The following is a 19,164-nucleotide window of genomic DNA, read 5'->3' as shown; positions in this document are numbered from 1 at the left end:
CCAGGGAGCAGCCCACCACCGCTGACCAAAACCCAGCTCGACACAATCGACTCCAGAACCACCAGAGCCCGAGCACAGCGAAAACAGGCACGACATCCTCACACAATGGCTATAACGCAATACATTCCCAAACTACCCCACCGCCACAACCGCCACCACTCCCCTAACACCCCACCCATCAACAGGCGCCTCACCAAAATCCACATCAATCCCAACATACCCCATACTACACTCACAATCATCATTCTCTACCTCATCAACGCACAGTCGATCACCAAAAAAATCCCAATCATCCACGACCTGCTCACAGACTCCCTACCAGACATATTCTGTATAACAGAATCCTGGCTGAAGCACACAGACACAGTCCTACTCAACCAACTACCCAGGAAAACATACAATATATTCTCCATACCCAGATGCAAAAGAAAAGGAGGCGGACTTTTATTCCTAGCACACAAAAAACACAAATTTCACTCCCACTCCCTAAACCTACCAACACCATTAGAGACCAACCTATTCAAATCCAAAAACCTCCAAATACTTCTCCTCTACGCCCCCCCGGGATGCCTACAGCACAACCTATCCCCCCTGATTGAATCCATCACCACTCACATCAATTTCCAAGAGCCTGCCATCATACTAGGAGACTTCAATCTCCATATTGACACCAACCCACTATCTCCCACAAGTGAACTACTCCTATCCACCATGTCCGCTATGGGCTTCACCCAAATCATCAATACCCCTACACAAAAATCTGGCCACACCCTGGACCTAATTTTCATAAACAACAAAATCTCCGCAACAGGACCTCCTACCACAACCCCCACCCCCTGGTCCGACCACAGTCTCATCCAAGCCAAGATTCAGCTCCAATCTACCCCACCAAAAACTGACAACCGCTTCATAGAATTCACCAAACCATGCTCCAGTGAAGAACTAGCTGAACTGCTACCTGAAGCCCTAAAAACAATCACCCTCGATGATGCCAACTCTGCCACAAATTCCTGGATCTCCATCAATACAGACATAGCCAATACTTTATGTCCCATGATAAGAAAAGATATCAAATCATCAACAAAACAGAAATATCCTTGGTACACCCCAGAATTGAAAACCTCCAAGCGATCACTGAGACAAACCGAAAAGCAGTGGAGACGAACCCCTACCCCAAACCTAAAGGACAAATACAGAACGCTTCTTCACAACTATACAACCGCCCTCAACACAGCAAAGCGCAATTTCTACACAACTAGAATTCATGATTTTCAATTCAACCCAAGGAACCTCTTCGCCTACGTCAAAGACCTAACAAACCCTACCCAGAACCACGCAGCCCCAAACACCAGCAACATCTCCAGTGAAAATCTAGCGCAATTCTTCAAAGACAAAGTCGACAACATCATAGCTAAGATTCCACAAACCCACACTGACTCAACTGATATCCTCCCTCACGTCCACACATGGTCACATTTCACCCCTGTCGCACCTACAGAAATTGAACCCATCATCAAAAAAACCAACCCCGCACCCCACCCACTTGACCCTATCCCCATCAAAACCCTAAAACTAATCAGAGAGATCATTGTCAAACCAATAACCCACATCATCAACCTGTCCCTCGAGCAAGGAATCTTCCCAGACAAACTCAAGAACGCCATTATCAAACCTATCATCAAAAAACCCCAACTCGACAAAACTGACCCAGCAAACTACAGACCAGTCTCCAACCTCCCTTTCTTAGCAAAAATCATCGAAAAGACAGTCAACAACCAACTCACAGATCACCTGGATACACATAATGTTCTCCACCCAGCTCAACATGGTTTCAGAAAATTCTTCAGCACTGAAACCCTACTCCTCTCTCTCACCGATACCATCCTCAGAGCACGCGACAAAGGCCAATCATTCCTCCTGATACTGCTTGATATATCAGCCGCCTTTGACACCATCAACCACAGAACCCTCCTCACCAGACTGAACGAAATTGGCCTGCGAGACACTACAATCAAATGGTTCAAGTCCTACCTCTCAAACAGATCTTACATCGTCAAGACAAACACATCTCAATCTGCCCAAGTACCATTCACACATGGCGTCCCCCAAGGATCTTCCCTTTCTTCAACCCTCTTCAACATCTACCTCCTCCCCCTCTGCAAATACCTCTCAGGCGCAAACCTCATCTACTTCGTCTATGCAGACGACATACAAATCCTACTCCCCATAAACAAGTCCATTGAACACACCATGGAAAGATGGAGCAAACTCAGCTCAAAGTTATCCCACCTGCTATCTCAACTTTCCCTATGCCTCAACCAAACCAAAACAGAAATCCTCCACTTCCACGATGACCATCCCTCATCTCCCCTCAACATCACCACCCCAAACTACTCAGGAAGCTCAAACAACATCACCACCCCAAACTACTCAGGAAGCTCAAACATCCCAGGGAACCCAAACATCCCAGGAATCACACTCACACCAGCCACAAGAAACCTAGGCGTAACCATCGACAATCAACTCAACCTCAAACGCCACATCTCTAATATAATTAAGGATGGGTTCTTTAGACTACAAACTCTGAAAAAACTCAAACCCCTGCTCCAAGCACACGATTTCCGAACAGTCCTTCAATCAATTATTTTCTCAAGGCTCGACTACTGCAACTCACTCCTTCTTGGCCTACCTGAAATCCACCTCAAACCCCTCCAAGTTCTACAAAACGCCACTGCCAGAATCATCACTAACAACAGAAAATCCTCACACATCACACACACTCTCAAAGAACTCCACTGGCTCCCCATCAAACAAAGAATCCAATATAAAACCCTCACCCTCATACACAAAAAAATAAATAACAATGAAATGAACTGGCTAAACACCTCAATACAACCATACCCCACACAAAGAAACCTCAGATCCTCCAACACAGGACTCCTGTCCATCCCCAATCACAAAGCCGCACACCTCAACGCCACCCGCAAACGAGCCATATCCATAGCAGGTCCCTCCCTGTGGAACTCCCTCCCTCCCCAGCTCAGAAATGAACCCTCATCACAAGTCTTCAAAAAACACCTCAAAACATGGCTGTTCACAAAAGCCTTCCCACCAGACACTTAACCCACCTACAACGTACCCCCCCACATGCATCCCACCCCCCTCACCCCACAGCCCCTACCTTTCATCCCTCCTGTCAGTTAAGTCATAGCTGAATGATCACCATGTTTTTGTAAATATTGATTCCATTATGTAACATAGTTATAGTTATAATCTACCTTGTTATGCTGTTAGTGTTATAATGTGATATAGTTACATAGTAATGTAGTTACATACTTCCTTGTTACAATGTAAAATAGGGCGGACGCCGCCGCCCTATCTCTCAGTTCCCTGTAAACCGATGTGATATTTCGATCGAATGTCGGTATATAAAAGAAATAAATAAATAAAATAAAATAAATAAATAGCTTAATTTAAAAGTATTCAAGTTTGAGCTCTTTTCTCTCTGTTTTTTCTTCTTGGAATATTGCAGTATTACTTTCTTATTGGATACCTCCCTTATGTGATGTGGGCTAGATGATGAAAGAGCTGATTATTATGAGCTATATCTTTTTCTTTGAGGTTATTTTCCTTCTGTTAGCATTCTTAAATCAATTTGTTTTATTTTCATTTGTTGTAAATATGTCAATAAAGATATTAAAAAAAACAAAATAAAAAACCCAAGGACAAGTTCACCCTTGTTCAACAATGGAATGACCCATCTACTTTTCAACTATGCACTGACACTGGTGGGATATACAGGTAGAGGGTGTGCCAGTTAATACAGCAATTTGATTGGCTAAACAACCCTTGGTGCTGTATAATGCAGTATGATGTCATGTACACATATCTATTTGAAAGGATCATGATTGACAGATTTGTCAAGATCCTGCCTGAAATCCCTAGTCATGCGGGTTCAGTCTTATCATTTATTTTCCATTACATGGAGCAGAAATGCTCCTGGCTTAGTTATCTTCATAAAGTAAACTATAAATATTCTGTCTCTAGAGGAGGATGTGAGTAGAGATATTTTCAAGTCAGTTCATATCAGGAAATCTAAAGAAATAGAGGGTTTGGAAAAGGAGTGAACGGTACAGCATTGCACAGATAGGATTAAAATACAAAAGAACAATGGCAGAAATGTAATGCAATATGCAGGAGCAATGCATGCAGCCCAGTTGCCTAGTCATCCTCCAACTTAAGGGAAACATGAGGCAATGACCAAGAGATCTCAACCATCTAGGAAAACAGATGCCCTGAAGAGCCATGTCACTAATAATCAGAAAACAGGCTGATACTGTTAAACCTATTTTACTCTAACATTTCCTGTGTCGAGAGTTTTGAGATTAAAGCAGCTAATCTTAAATGCTGGTGTAGTTGTGTTATGAGTCTGCAGCAATAAACTTACCACTAAACCATAGGTCCTGATTTTCAAAGCAACTTATGCGCATATAACGGTTTATGCACGTGGCATATGGACAATCAAGGGGTTTGTCTGTGTTAAAGATTGTATGAAACCTCATTTCACACCTACTTTTTTACCTGCACTGGGAAGAGTTGGGGGTGGGGAACGCATTTATACATCTTACTTTTGATTTTAGAGAGTATGCAGAAAGCAGGTGAAACTTTGTGTGTCTATGTGTATACTTGTGTACCAGGAGAATCCATGAATTTTCAAAGCAGATTTATGCTTATAAGTCCAGATTGAAAGCCCTCTGGGGATAGGGAAATATTTAATTAAGCCCGACCATGAGAGACAGAAGGTTGAAAACATAACAAACCTGCCCTGATGCAGCGCTAGCGAAACGTTGACAACGTTGGCGGCTGAGGAAACATCGTTTCACGAGGCATTTCCTTGCTAAAGAAGAACAGAAACACTACCATATTGCAAGTTAAAAGATAAGTGCAGAATTGATTTATTCATATGTCGGGTCATATATAGGAATAAAGAATGCAACGAAGATGTTGATGTCTCTGCTCATAGAGCACTTACATGTTGGCTATCACAGCTAAATAATGGATGCTGTTAAGACCTGAAGTCTCCAGTTTAAACGGTTAAAAAAACGTCTTTCAAACTCAAGTGAAATTGCCGCTCGATTGAGATTGGTAGAAGAAGAAATCATCAGCTCAAAAAGACAGACACAGAGAGTGGCATTATCATTTGATTAAAAACTATAGAAGATTAATGTAAAGTGAAGGAATTTTTCAAGAAAAATCAGTTAAAAAATAAGAGAGAGGTTGCAAGACCCGTGATTGTAACAACTGGTTGCTTAGATTCTGCAAAATCAGATTCTTTACCAGTACTGAGGTCTTTTCCTCCCTCAAAAAAAATTTGTGCTTAATAAAAAATAAAGGATAATATTTTAAATGTTTAATATAAAATGTTATTTACATATGATGGCAACTTAAAACGAATGATCGATTGTTTCAGTATACTAGTTTAAGTGTTTTTCACCTGCCACAAACTAGTTACTCCCTAATTTGGAAGATTGTGATAGGGAAATATTTACAGTGCCTAAATGCAATCCGCTTTGATGTGTCAAAACGTGGAATATTAAATACACAAATAAACTTTGAAGACTCAGGCTAAAGTCTGCGGGCACTTTTACCATAAGTGAGTTTTGATAAAAATTACCCTCCTAGTGCACAATTTCAAAATCTCAGTTCATTACAACAGAAGGCAATTTTCAAATGGCTTGCTTAGTTTCAAACTGCACGAGCACTTTTAACACATGAATTTAATTCAAATTTTCAAAGGGAAGCCATCTCTCGTTTCCTTTTGAAAATTAGCAAGTACAAAGTGGGATGAATTTTCTAAACATTACACGTGAAAAAGTTGGCACAACCATGTGTAAGTAGCATCCACTCACGGATTCTGCATTTTATACAAGTAAAAAAAAATACACGTGTATTTTCACTTTTGCGCACACATATAAGCACGTAAAAAAGGGGTGGTCTAGGGGAATTCTGGGGGGGGGGGAGGCAACACTTACTTGTGTGAGTTGCTGTTTTAAAAGACGTGAACTTTTGCAAATGTATTCATGTATTTTTTCACCTGCTAATTATCTGGTGGAAGTGATATTAAACGTCTTTATTGTGGAGTATTCTGACTGGATGGGAGATCTGGGTGAACTGGGAGTTCAGGCTGAAGAACCAGGAAGGTCTCAAAAACCTTGAGAAGGACTGGATGAATTGATGGACTAACTGATTAACTGGTTAGTTTCATTTGTGCGCGCATGTTTTTAAAATTGGCTTAGAAACTGGGATTTACGTGAGTAAATCCTAGTTAATTTTCATGTGTAAAATATATGCACGTGCATTTTTAAAACAGGTAGGAAAAGTAAGCACGTTCTATGCATTGAAATACGTGGCTTCAATGCATGCATGTATTCACGTGTAAGCCTACATATGCACAAGTTATAAAATACTTATATGGCTGCAAGCAGATCTATGCATGTGCATATATGCCACTGTGCGCGTTTGAAAGCTATCCTCCTTATATGCACTAAAAGCATTCATGTACTTTGCGTCTGCTATTTGTCCCAGCGGTGGACTGGGAAGGGGGGGTGGCGAAATAGCGCACATCCATTTGAAAATCTAATGTACTTGTGCTGTTTTTCTCTCCTGTCTTAAACATGACCATGGGAACACCTCTTTTTCTCTGCAGCTAAAAATGCACATGTGCCTCGGACTCCACGTGTACTCGCAGCCACGTGGAGGGCAATCTCCGGCCAGGCCATTTAACCCAGGTAAATGCTTTTGAAAACTGCCCTCATAAAGAGCTGGGAAAATGATTTCAGTTGCTCTTCCCTTGTTATTTTTATGGTCAGTTTGCCCTCTCGGAGATTCCTCCTTTTTCTGGCTTACACTGCTTTATTACTGCCTTATGAGGGCCAGATTGGTTTGTCGTCAAGGAATGCAGTTGACAGATGAGAATACTGACCGCTGGTTTTTCTTCCGGCTGAGGCAGATTAAATCTGCTTGCTTTGGGATGTACAGTCAGTCAGCAGCTCACTCAGCCCGAGCAGCTTGTACAGCAAAACGTTGTTGCCAGAAAACGGAAATCAGCGCCTGAGATGCATTATCTCCTTTTAAAGTCATCGTGGGGCAATAATACGCATTACTTGAGCACAAACCAACTGAAGGATTTGTATAGGAAAAAAAAAAAATCTGCTAAATCCATTTAGCATCCCTTGAGTTTGAAAGTTCTATTTTGTCAGCTGAAATAATATTTGTTGCTGTTTATAACGGCAGGCGCAGTTTAGAAACAGTTCGGAATACCTACGCTGAGCATAAAAGTGCCCAAGGGGCTATCAGCGAGCTGGGCATGTAGTTATGCATGGTTATTTTCTAACCAATATGTGCCAATGCCAGAACGCGATGCAGGATTTTTCACAAAGAGTATGAAAGGGTGTCATAAATGCAACCCCCCATCCGTCGATGTAATTTATTTATTTAACAGCTTTCCTATACCGTTAAGTAGTACCATCACAACGGTTTACATTTCAAACACTACAGCATGATAAACATAATAAATATTAATAGTCAAATAATAAAATACATCAAATAATTACTTAAAAATTAATATAAAATCAAAATGTAAAACTATAAAGGAAGCCTAAAATCCCAGCGATGTAAAACACAGAGTAACCAGTGCTTAACTATACTGGCTAAATATTCTGCTCTCTGTCCTTCCCCATCTGCACATGCACAGGGTCAAAGTGTCATGAGGGAAACCCTCCCTCACGAGCACAGTACATTCTCAGGTCATGACCTACCTAATTAAAAGGGTCATTTTTTATTCTGCGATGCCATGCTAATTAGGGGAAGGGGAGGAGTGTGAGCAGGATCTGGGCGGGGATACGGCCCGCCAGCGTTGCCGGTGATAATGTTTTCCACATTATCGCCAGTAGCACCGCGGGAAATAACACCACCTTTTCCCATGGTGCTATGGGGCGATAATGTGCAAAGCGGCTGCACTGGGGCGGGTGAAACCCTACTTCCGCGATGCGGCCGGCTGCCCACTATCGCCCCTCCTCACCCCTTTTTTTTCACGACTCATCGTTATAAATATAGCAGAATGATGAATCTAGGGCTTAGTGTTTGTTCCTTCTATCCCTTTTACTACCAGTTAACAAAAAATACTCAAGAAACCGTCCCATTCTGTTATCCATAAAAATGCCTGTTATCTGAAAATGATTCTGTTATTTTTTTTTATCACTTCCAAAATCAGGAAATATCCAGCTTCTGGAATGGTCCCAACCCTTTTTGGATGTAAAAGTGTTGTACTGTCTATGTATACTGTCTATATATACTGTCTATATATATATTTTTACACCTGCACCAGTAGCCCCTGTCACATTCGTTTCCCCTGTGACATAGTGACTGCAAAGGCTATCGGTGCCATTTTGAATACTGGCAACCGACGGTCGGAGTGCAGGAGGTCGCTCCCGGACCCCCATTGGACTTTTGGCAAGTCTTGTGGGGGTCAGGAGGGTCCCCCAAGACTTGCCAAAAGTCCCTGGTGGTCCAGCGTGGGTCCGGGAGCACTCGGGCCGTCGGCTGCCAGTAATCAAAATGGCGCCATTTTGTCACAGGGGCCATTATGTCACAGGGGCTACTGGTGCCATTGGTCAGCCCTATCACATGGTAGGAGCACAAGATGGCGCCGATGGCCATGTGACAGGGGCTGACCAATGGCACCGGTAGCCCCTGTGACATAGTAGGTCAAAGGCTATCGGTGCCATTTTGAAACCGGCAGCCGAGGGTGTGAGTGCAGGGGATGGCTCCCAGACCCCCTGCTGGACCACTAGGTAGTTTTGGTAAGTCTTGGGGGGGGGGGGGGGGGTTGTTTAAATTGGCTCCTAGGCGGCCGAATAATTCGGCAAAGATTCGTTGTATTCGTGGGGAATAGTGATGTTTCGCTTCCCCACGAATACAACGAATAAGGCCCTATACGTTGCAGATTCCCAATTCGTAGGGAACGAATGCACACCCCTATCATACTCTCTTGCACACACACCCACACAATCTTCCTTTCTCTTTCACACATACATCCTCACACAGGCTACCTATGTCTCTCTCTCATGCAGCCCTTCACACAGGCTCTGTCTCACACATACACAGACCCTTCACACAGGCTAGCACCCTCACATATACACAATCCCTTTTTCATACACACTAGCTCCTAATCTCTCACACACACACACTCCTTCACAATCTCCTCAAATAGGCTCCCTCTCTCTGAAACCCACACTCAAGCATCCCCCCCCTCTTACCTTCCATGCTCTCTCTCACATCCTCCTGCTCTCTGTCACCTTCCTCTCCCCCACACCCCTCCCCTCATATAGGCTCCCTCTCTGAAACCCACACTCAAGCATCCCCCCACTCCCCCTCTTACCAACCAAGCTATCTCTCACCCTCTCCCACACCCCTCTCCTCATATAGGCTCCCTCTCTGAAACCCACACTCAAGCATCCCCCCCCCTCACTCTCCCTCTTACCAACCAAGCTGTCTCTCACCCTCCCCCACACCCCCTCTCCTCTCTCTCACACACACACACACATTCTCTCTCACTGGCAACCCCCTCCCCTCATATAGGCTCCCTCTCTCTGAAACCCACACTCAAGCATCCCCCCCCACCCACCCTCTCTTACCTCCCATACTCTCTCTCACACCCTCCTGCTCTCTCTCACCCTCCCTATCCCTCTCTTACCAACTATGCTCTCTGTCTTCCTCCCCTCTCTCACACACACTCTCTCACCGGCATCCCCCCCCCCCCATGCTCTCTCTCACACCCTCCTGCTCTCTCACCCTCCCCTCCCCGACACACATTCTCTTCACCGGCATGCTGCGGGATGTGCTCCATTCGTGGTGAAGATGAAGGCCCGGTGCGCCGTTCGCAGTGAAAAGGGAACGCCCCTGCGTGCAGCGGGACACACTCTGTTTGCGGTGAAGATGAAGGCCCCCATGTGCCATTCATGGCACATGGGGGCCTTCCATTTTCGCCTTGAGCGGAGCACAATTGGTTCACGGCACACAGGGGCCTTCTCTTTTCGCCGCGAACAGTGCACCGGGCCTTCATCTTCGCCGCAAACAGAGCACGTCCCCCGTGTGCCGCGGGACGCACTCTGTTCGCAGTATGCCGGGGGGGGGGGGGGGGAATTCTGTGCTCCGCAGTAGCGCAGAATTCCCCCAGGAGTAACTGAGTGAAAAAAATACTTTCTGCGATATGTTTTAAATTTGCTGTTAGTTTTATGGCGGGTACCCTAGTCATAGTACTATTTGAAAGAGAACATTTCTGTCCCCTATTAACCTATTCTACGCCTCATGATTTTATAAACCTCTATCATATCCCTTCTCAGTCATCTCTTCTCCAAGCTGAAGACCCCTAAAGTTTCTTAATAATGGAACAGTTTTATTTCCTTTATCATTTTTATTGCTGTTCTCTATCCCACTTTTATCTTTTTTGAGCTAGGATGACTAAAATTGCACACAATACACAAAGGGGCAGATTTTCAAAGGGGTACGCGTGTACCCCCCGAAAACCTGCCCCAAGCTCCCCCTGTGTGCGCCGAACCTATGTTGAATAGGCTCGGCGGTGTGCTCAAGCCCCCCAGGAAAGCCCCTGGAAGCCCCGGGGCTTTCCTGGGGGGGCGTGTTAGGTAGGGGAAGGGAGCGGAAGGTGCGGGGGGGGTGGAAGGAAAATTCCCTCCTAGGCCGCTCTGATTTTGGAGTGGCCTCAGAGGGAACAGAGGCAGGCTGCGAGGCGAGGCTCGTGCAAGCTGCCGATTTCGCGCAGCCTTGCGCGTGCGCCGATCCCAGATTTTAAAAGATACGCGCAGCTATGTGTGTATCTATTAAAATCCGGCGTACTCTTGTTTGCGCCGGTCGCGTGAACAAAAGTACATGCGGGCGTACTTTTAAAATCTACCCCAAGGTGTGGTCACAGCATGGATTGATATTATGGAAGTCGATATTCAGAAGCCATTTAGATGGATAACTGAAAGGGCACGCGGTGATATCTGAAGCCGCATAACAAGTTATGTGGCTAGAATTTAGCCGCATAATTTGGGGGCCAGCCAGAGTTAGATGCATAACTTATGCAGCTAGCTCTGATATTCAGAGGTAGTCACTCAACCAATGCACTTTTATGTGCACAACTCCCTGGACAATATTCAAAAGGCCATTTACATACTTAAGACCAAGGTTTATATGTGCAAATCCTTTTGAAAATTATCCCCATAGGATTTTTTCCTATGTGCATCACTTTGTACTTACCTGTATTAAATGTCATCTGATATTTAGAGATCCAGCCCCATAGTCTCACAAGATCTTCTGCACCTTCTCACAATACACATGTTTTTACCAAATCAGAATCACATCTTATCAACTGCTAATTTGATCTCCTCACTTATTCCTCCCTTTTCCAGATCATTTATGAATACATTAAACAACATTGTTCCTAGTATAGATCCCTGGGGCATGCACTATTTACATTTCTCCATTAATCCTTCTCTTTGTTTTCTGTCTTTTTCAATGCATGGAATACATTTTATCTGGGCCTCCAAAAATGTCCATGCCTCATGCAAACTTCTAACCTTTGTAACCACTCCTTTTATTTTTTTCTAATTTCATCATTTCATCATAGTCTTCATTCTTAAAATTAAATACTTCTGCAGTTGTTTAACTTAATGTCCTCCTTTCAGTGATTATGCCAAATGTGGCTGCATTATAATCACTATTACTAAGCAGCTCCACAATTGTTAGTTTTGTATTGGATACTACATTCTGCTGAGGACTGGATCTAAAATTGCTCCCCCACTCATCAGTTCCAGGATCAGCTGCTAAATAAAGCAGTCATTTATGGTATCTAGAAACTTTACTTCCCTTGCATGTCCTGATGAGATATTTACCCAATTGGTACTGAGATCATTGAAGTCTCCCATTATTACTGTCTTCACAAAGTTGGATCTCAGAGGAGCATACAATCTCATCCATACTAAGCAAGGACCTGAGTGGAAGACTGCCTTTAATACTATGAGTCACTATGAGTACTTTAGAGATCACTATGAGTACTTTAGAGATCAGAGAAATTGCTAGGTGCTTAAAAAAGTGTTGGGTTCAGACCCAAAGGGAATCCTCCTGAGATTTTAATAAATTAAACTTATCAGTCATGATCACTTCTTCCCTTCTCCACCATCCTCTCCAAAGAGCAATCCTGTAAAACATAGGACACAATCCTGCAGGCCTTATGGTAACCATTTTTAAATGAAATGTGAGACTTGTAGTCCTGCAGGATTTCCCTTTGAAAATTCAGACAGCAGGTACTTAGTATTTGTGTACCTGCAACTGCTTTTCAAAATGAAACCCCCGTGGACACTTTACTTCCCTGCCCCTTTTTTTGATATGGGTAAAAGTGCCTGTAGTGGGTGGGAGGGCAGTTTTCAGCAGGGAATTTTACCCTGAGAAGTTGCTAGCTGTATAATGGGCAGCATAAAGAACATCAAGCACATTGGAAGAGTCATAGGGAAATATCATACTGGTTGATTCATATACAAATCGGTGATGTGCTGGCAGTTTCATATCATGGATCTGTTGCTCTTGATGAGGCTCTCCTTCTTTTCTCAAAATTATTTAACCCCGCACTACATCTCTCCATATAGCAAAAACAAAATTGATCATGCAGAGGGCAATAGACAAAGGCTTTTCTGTGGATAAAATATTGCTTTAAGCTTGGAAAATGGAGGCTTTAATGACTGCCCACCCACAATGTGAGTCAAAATATGCAGGTTGTTCTACAGTGCATGTACTTTCCCCCACTTTAAGGCGAATTTTAAAAGCCCGACGCGCACATTAATTAAGGGGTGCACAAATAAGTCGGGTTCATGCCCGCCAAGCAGATTTTAAAAGCCAGTGAGATGTGACCATAATCTCCCACAGTGCACACATCTCGGAAGTTTTCAAAAAGGGGTGGGGTATGAACTGGAGATGTGAGCATAAATATTTATGCAATCTGGCATGCACCAAGACCCCCTGCTGTGTAACTTTACTTCTGCTATGGATGACATGTAAGTTAAAAAAATAAAAAATAGGCAGATCTGTGGGGTTTTAAGAGTCAGGGCTAACAGGGAGGCGTGAAGGCTACCGAACCCGGGGGGCGGGGGGGGGGGGGGGTGTTGGAGGACTTCTCTCTTAGCTAAGTCAACTGGGTATGCACTGATAAAACTGGGAATGATGTGGGCACGCGCCTCTATTAAAATCTCCTGATTTATGCAGTAGAAGCAACATTTGCGCACCCATGTACCCCCTTAAAATTTGGTGCACACGTGCGTGCAGGCAGGTTATTTTATTACATGCGCATTTACTGTATGGGGCAGATTTTAAAAGCCTATGCATGGGGGGGGTGGGGGTGTTACGCGCGCCGGGCGCGTAACACCCCCCCCCATGCATGGGGGGGGGTGGCGCACACAAGTCCCGGGGCTTGAAAAAAATGGGCGGTCTGGGGGCGTGGTCAGAGGCCTCCTTTCGGCCGCTTGGTCTGGGGATCGCGCGCTGGCACTTGGCCAGCAGGCGTAACTTCTGGGATAAAGGTAGTGGGTATTTTTTGGGGGGCTGGGGGGCAGGACAGGTAGGGGAAGGTGTGTGGGGGGGGTGGTGGCCGATGGAAAGTTCCCTCCGAGGCCGCACTTCTGCACACTGGTTCCCTCTCTCTCACATACACACATGCACACACTGGCTCCTTCCCCCTCTCTCACACACATACACGCACACACATCCCTTCACACAGGACCCCTCTCTCACAAACATGCATCCTCACTCCCTCACATAGGCACAATCCTTTGTTCAAGCACATCAGCTCCCAATCTCTCACACATATACACTCTCCTTCACAATCTCTTCACAGACTTTGGCACACACACGCCCACCCCCCCCCCCACCCCCCCCCCCACACACACACACAGCCTTTCACACAAACAACCTCCACACAAAAACTCGCTGCTCCATCTTCGCCTTGAGTGGGATGGGCTCTGCTCGTGGCCGCCAGGACCTGCACAGTCTTTGACACGATGCAGCATGCTGGGGGCCTGTTGCTTCCTTCTTCACCGTAAGCGAGATGGGCTCTGCTTGCGGCACACGAATTTTCTACGCAGAAAATTGAAATTCTGCACAGGAGGGGAATTCTGCGCTCTGCAGTAGTGCAGAATTCCCCCAGGACTAAAGTTATAAAATAGCCATGTCCCTAGGCACTGGCTGACACATGCAGGCACTTGTGCCCCCGCATGCCGGTTTTAAAGTTACTGTCATTGTGTGGAGGTATTCCTGAATTCTTAAAGTTGGAATTTGATTATCTTCACTTTAGGACAAATATTAGAGGCGTTTCTATTTTTGTCTGCATTTAGCTTGTTCATAGATGGTGAGAATTGAGTTTCCAGGGATTTTTGGAGTCTGACTAAGGTAACTCAGATCAGGAATGCAAGAAGTTATTGGGCTGTCATGGTTTGTTATTATTGTTTGGTTTTTTAATGTGAATTTGATTATTTCATGTTTTATTACTGCTTATTGCGAATGTTGTATTGCTACCCACTGAGATTTGAGGATCAGTGGGCTACAATTTTTTTTTCAATACATAAATAAGGTGGGAAGAGGGCAGGAGTTTGAACAACATGTGTGGATTTTGATTATTCAAAATTGATTATGTTGTTTTACGTGAAAACTTAGGGATATGCATTAGTTTCAAATACATTATTTTTTTGTAATGAAAAATCTTTTTTTGGTTCATTCCGAAAGGAACAAATTGAAAATAGATGCAGCCCTCCGGGCAGGGCTAATAAAGTGTGAGACAGTCTAGTGCTGGCTTGAGAACACGGCACTAGTTTCTTGGATGGATTCAGTTCAAGATGGGTCGAGCAGATGGTGTAGATTACCCGAGCCCATTGGCAAGGGAGATAGTTTCTTCCACCACCTGGACAGGGGAAGCAAACCAGTTAGTTCCTCTCTCTATGAACCCCTTTGCCTTCTTCCCCATTAGATATCCAAACTAACAATATTTAGTATCTAGAGTTACCAATAGTCAATGAGACTAAGATTAAAAAACACTGATTAGCCCAGGAGTTCATAGGCTTCCATTTCAGTCTATAGCGGCATCAACTTAAATAACAACTTAGTGTCCAACTTTAGTATTACAATTAGTTCTTGCAGCTCAGCAGAGCATATATGTTCCCCATTCACTATCCCATTTATTATTATGCCAGGAATTATTCCCACAACATATCGCTCTTACCTTGAATTCCAACAAGTCCCACAATACCAATGCCAAGTTAAGATGATACATTCTTCTTCGCTCAACTTCCCAGACCATCGCTGAAACACACCTCGAGACCTGAGCAGGGATTCCCCACCTCCACCCTTTCACATCCTCTTCACCTTCTGGTCTTCCACGAATGGTGGGATCCTTGATCACTCCTTCTGCCAAGACTCTAGGTAAGTCACCTGATTATCACTCCATGGGGAGATAAATCACTTCAGCCTCGGGCCTTTCCCTTTAAAGGGGGAAAGCCCCTGAAGAGCCATCTCCTTGGGGAGAAGGACTCCAGGAACCTCCCCCACAGGTGAGCTCCTGAAAACCTCACCAACTCCTCCTCCCACCAAACTCAGAATTATATACCCTATGACTTCTTCCTCTAGGGGATCTTCTTCCCCGTCCTCTCAAAGGAGAGACATCATCAAATTCTACCTCCACTCCTCAGTCTCATGCATTGTGTAATTTTACCAGACATGATGCCATCTAGTCGTGTTTCAATGAAATCACTTCATACCATCAAAGCATTTACACTTAACCAAGAAGAGTTCAGGTGGACTCCCCAAACACGAACTCTGTCAGTGATAAGATTCTAGTGCCACAAACCCAATTTAGGGGTTAGACTTACCTGAAAATATCCAAAAATGTTCACATTTTCAGTTTACTACTTTAAAAAAAAAAAAAAAAAGGGGGGGGGGGGGCCTGCTCAGGGCCCACTCTGCTGCTACCTAACTTTACCCCCTGCAAATAAGATGGGCCACAGAAGGGTTAAGTGGTAGTCAGGTAGGCCTTGATCCTAGCTTATTTGTGGGGGAGAGGGGGCAGAGAGGCATAGGGAGGCCCAGCTTATTTGTGGGTAGGGGAAACAGAGGGGATCAAGGAGGTCCCAGCTTACTCTCAGAGGGGTGGGGGGAGTCGAGGAAGCCCAGGTCTGGATAGGCTGAGGTGAGAAGGCCTAGCCCCATGTTGATTCACTTTTATTTTCTTTTTCAAATGTAATGTTTGCTTTGATTTGGCAAACTGAAATGAACATTAAACAAACAGAAAAAAAAAATGAACTCAAACAAAATTTTTTCCTCTTGCACGTCCCTAGGAAAACTATCCACGCACTATTGGTGCAAACCATGTAAGTAAAAAGTACCCACTAACACGGGCAGTCTGATTATTTACCCCAAAACATTCAACAACGATACAGAAAATGACTGCACATTCCAGTCACAGGATTCTTGGCAGATTCCGAAACCCTTTACTGGATCAGCGCAATAATTGTCTAAAAATATGATACATGAGCGTCTGAAATTACATAGGCTTTTTCTTCAGGTCCCATAAGAGATGTTAGCATTTTGTGGTCTCGGTAACTCATGCACAGTATTTATGGATGATACTTACATTGATCCATTAAAAGCTGGCAGAGAATCCAGTTTACCCCAGCAGCCGCACAGCTGCTAGATTCCTGAATTGCATGTTAGGGGTGCGCTTTCATTTCATTTGGTTCTGAAAACTAAATGAAAGAAAAATGAGCAAACTTTCATTTGCTTTCTGTTTCATTTTAAAATAATAATAATAATAAAAAAAAATAGTAGCAGTCAGCCCCCTGGCCTCCCTTCTCAGCTGCTCAAATTAAGTTCACATATACAGATGTGCAATACTTCAACTTTTTACAAAGGAAAATCTCCATATTGCTGCTTTTCACCTGAAAGGACAGCTGCACATCCATTATGTGGCTGATTTCCTGCACATACTTGGCTTTCCCTCTAATTAAATTACTGTACAGTATAAGTGTCCAATTAACTGAACTTAATTACTCTGTTGTAAATTTGAAGGTGCAGCGTCTGTGAGATATTTAACAATGGGCGGCTTCAGAAAACACTTTAATCACATGCTGTTTACACTATTCACTGAAAAAAAATTATCTGGTACACGGGCTAGAGCCGCCAAGAAGGGTATTTTATGTCTGCTGTAACTTCTCTTGAATGGAAGAGGCATCAGCGACAGTGTTTGTAAATGGCCTGAATCATGGCGTTTGTGAAGGTGTCGTACTCAGCTGCTGCCACTAGCATGTGCTCTTGAATAGATTTTCCGGGCAGGCAAGTCTTTGAACCCATCTGAACTGTTAAGTCTAAATCTCTGCTTCTAATTTGTAGAAGAAGCAGAAAGAATGCAATTTATAACTGTGAAAATTATATTGCCACCAATGCAGCCTTGACTTCAGGAGACCAGCACCCCTGTCCGCTGAAATCAGCGCAGTGAAGCCTCAGCCAAGCGGGGGCGTTCAACGAGAGAGAGAGAAAACAAATTCTGCTTTTAGGAAAAAACATACTTACTAAACTGCTAAGTTTAAAAAAAAATAACTCTGCTAAAAGACTTGAAGACAGCTGTTTCGATTTATGAGTCTAGTGGATCTATGTTCAAACATGAACAATTTGGGCACAACTGTCTTTTAAGAGCCTTGCAAGCTCTTGCCTTTTTTAAATGCCATCTTATTTTATTTTTTTTAATTAATATTATTCTCAGCTATTCCACTTGTTTCCAATATTGGAAAAGGCGATTACAAAAAGGTGCTGCAGTAGAAGCCCTTTAACAGGCACTCTTGCTTAAAGAGCACTCGGGCAGAGCCTTGGCTCTCCCGTCCCGGAAGGTCCCTGCCGGCTTCGCTCCGAGTTCCGTCTCTTCCGCGTGTGGAACGTGGGACGCGGGACCCTGGAGGGCGTCGGCTTCCCCCCAGCTGTTGCTATCCGCAAGCCTCTGAGCAGGTTGCACAGAGTGACCTGCGAAGTTTCCCCCCCCCCGCAACCGAGCCCCGAAAGAAACGTTCTCAGGTTCGCTGGCAACCAAGGGCTCTTCCAGGACGCTCTAATGATTAGTGAGGACCTGCTGATGAGATTAAGATATTAATCAGCGGTACCCTTGAACTAAGATGACATGTTTTTGTAAGTGGATACAGAACAGAGGCGACGCCACGGCGTAAAAGATACCTTGTACAATCACAGGGGGGAAATCACGCTCAGCCTAACTGGAAAATGATCGTTTTACTGGGCATTGTAAGATTAAGACTGGAACCTCTTTGTCGCTAGGTTTCCATGTCATTAGAAAGTGAATGTCATATTAAAAAAAAAATAATAATAACAACATAAAGAAACAATTTGTGATAGAGGATCACCCAGGGTTGGAAATTTCAGACTATTATAAATGTTATGAACAGTGTCAATTCCTTCTTGGGGGAGGGGAAGCCTTATTTTATTCTGAAATTGTATCCATGTGATTTCCCTTTGAAGGCATCAGTTAACCCTAGCATTCATTTTCCCTGCACAATTCATACTTATTGTAATTAAGTTGATGGCCTTTTAGAATAGAGAGACCCCAACATTTTATGCTACACTGCCCAGGCAATTGAAAGTTACAGATGATGAAGAAGAAAAACCCCGCCTAAGCACCAAATGTTGAGCCCGGCTTTTATTCTGTTTTAAATGAGCATCCCATTTAAATCAATTATCAGCTTAGAATGAGCAGCCTGATCTAATTAGCGTTAGCCCCTGGTGAGTTAATGAATGAAAGGGAGGTGCTGGGTAGGCATGATATCCCAATGGACACCATTTCACTGACCACATTGACGCAAAGTCCCTCCAGGCTGGCAACTAAGAGCATATCTGGCACAACGGTCAAAGAAAAAAAAAATACTGTAAACCACTTCTTTAGTATTAGCAACAGAATGGCTAAAATCCTTTCAATGGGCATAGTTTAATCTGTTTTCAAAATCAATGCATGAGACTGCTAACGAGAACATTTTAAATGCAAATAAATCAATTCATTATTTAGATAACTGT

At 43.9% G+C, this 19,164-nt stretch overlaps 1 long non-coding RNA gene across 2 annotated transcripts in view; it reads right to left on the bottom strand.

Moving 5' to 3' along the window:
- LOC115093191 overlaps positions 1-18,451 on the bottom strand; it is a 62,492-nt gene extending 44,041 nt beyond the window's left edge. Inside the window, exons 1-2 of one of the 2 annotated variants that reach the window (XR_003857207.1) lie at positions 18,316-18,451; positions 16,730-16,841 (exon numbers count right to left, since the gene is read on the bottom strand). This is a non-coding gene — a long non-coding RNA (uncharacterized LOC115093191). Of the gene's footprint in view, positions 1-16,729; positions 16,842-17,664; positions 18,028-18,315 lie in introns of those variants that run through there. The other variant, XR_003857206.1, reaches the window with a different exon arrangement.
- Between the last annotated feature and the right edge of the window lie 713 nt (positions 18,452-19,164).

The sequence above is a fragment of the Rhinatrema bivittatum genome, chromosome 6, assembly GCF_901001135.1.
Source record: "Rhinatrema bivittatum chromosome 6, aRhiBiv1.1, whole genome shotgun sequence".
Taxonomy (NCBI): domain Eukaryota; kingdom Metazoa; phylum Chordata; class Amphibia; order Gymnophiona; family Rhinatrematidae; genus Rhinatrema; species Rhinatrema bivittatum.
The sequence above is the reverse complement of the archived record's forward strand: the minus strand, read 5'-3'. Positions and strand labels throughout refer to the sequence as shown.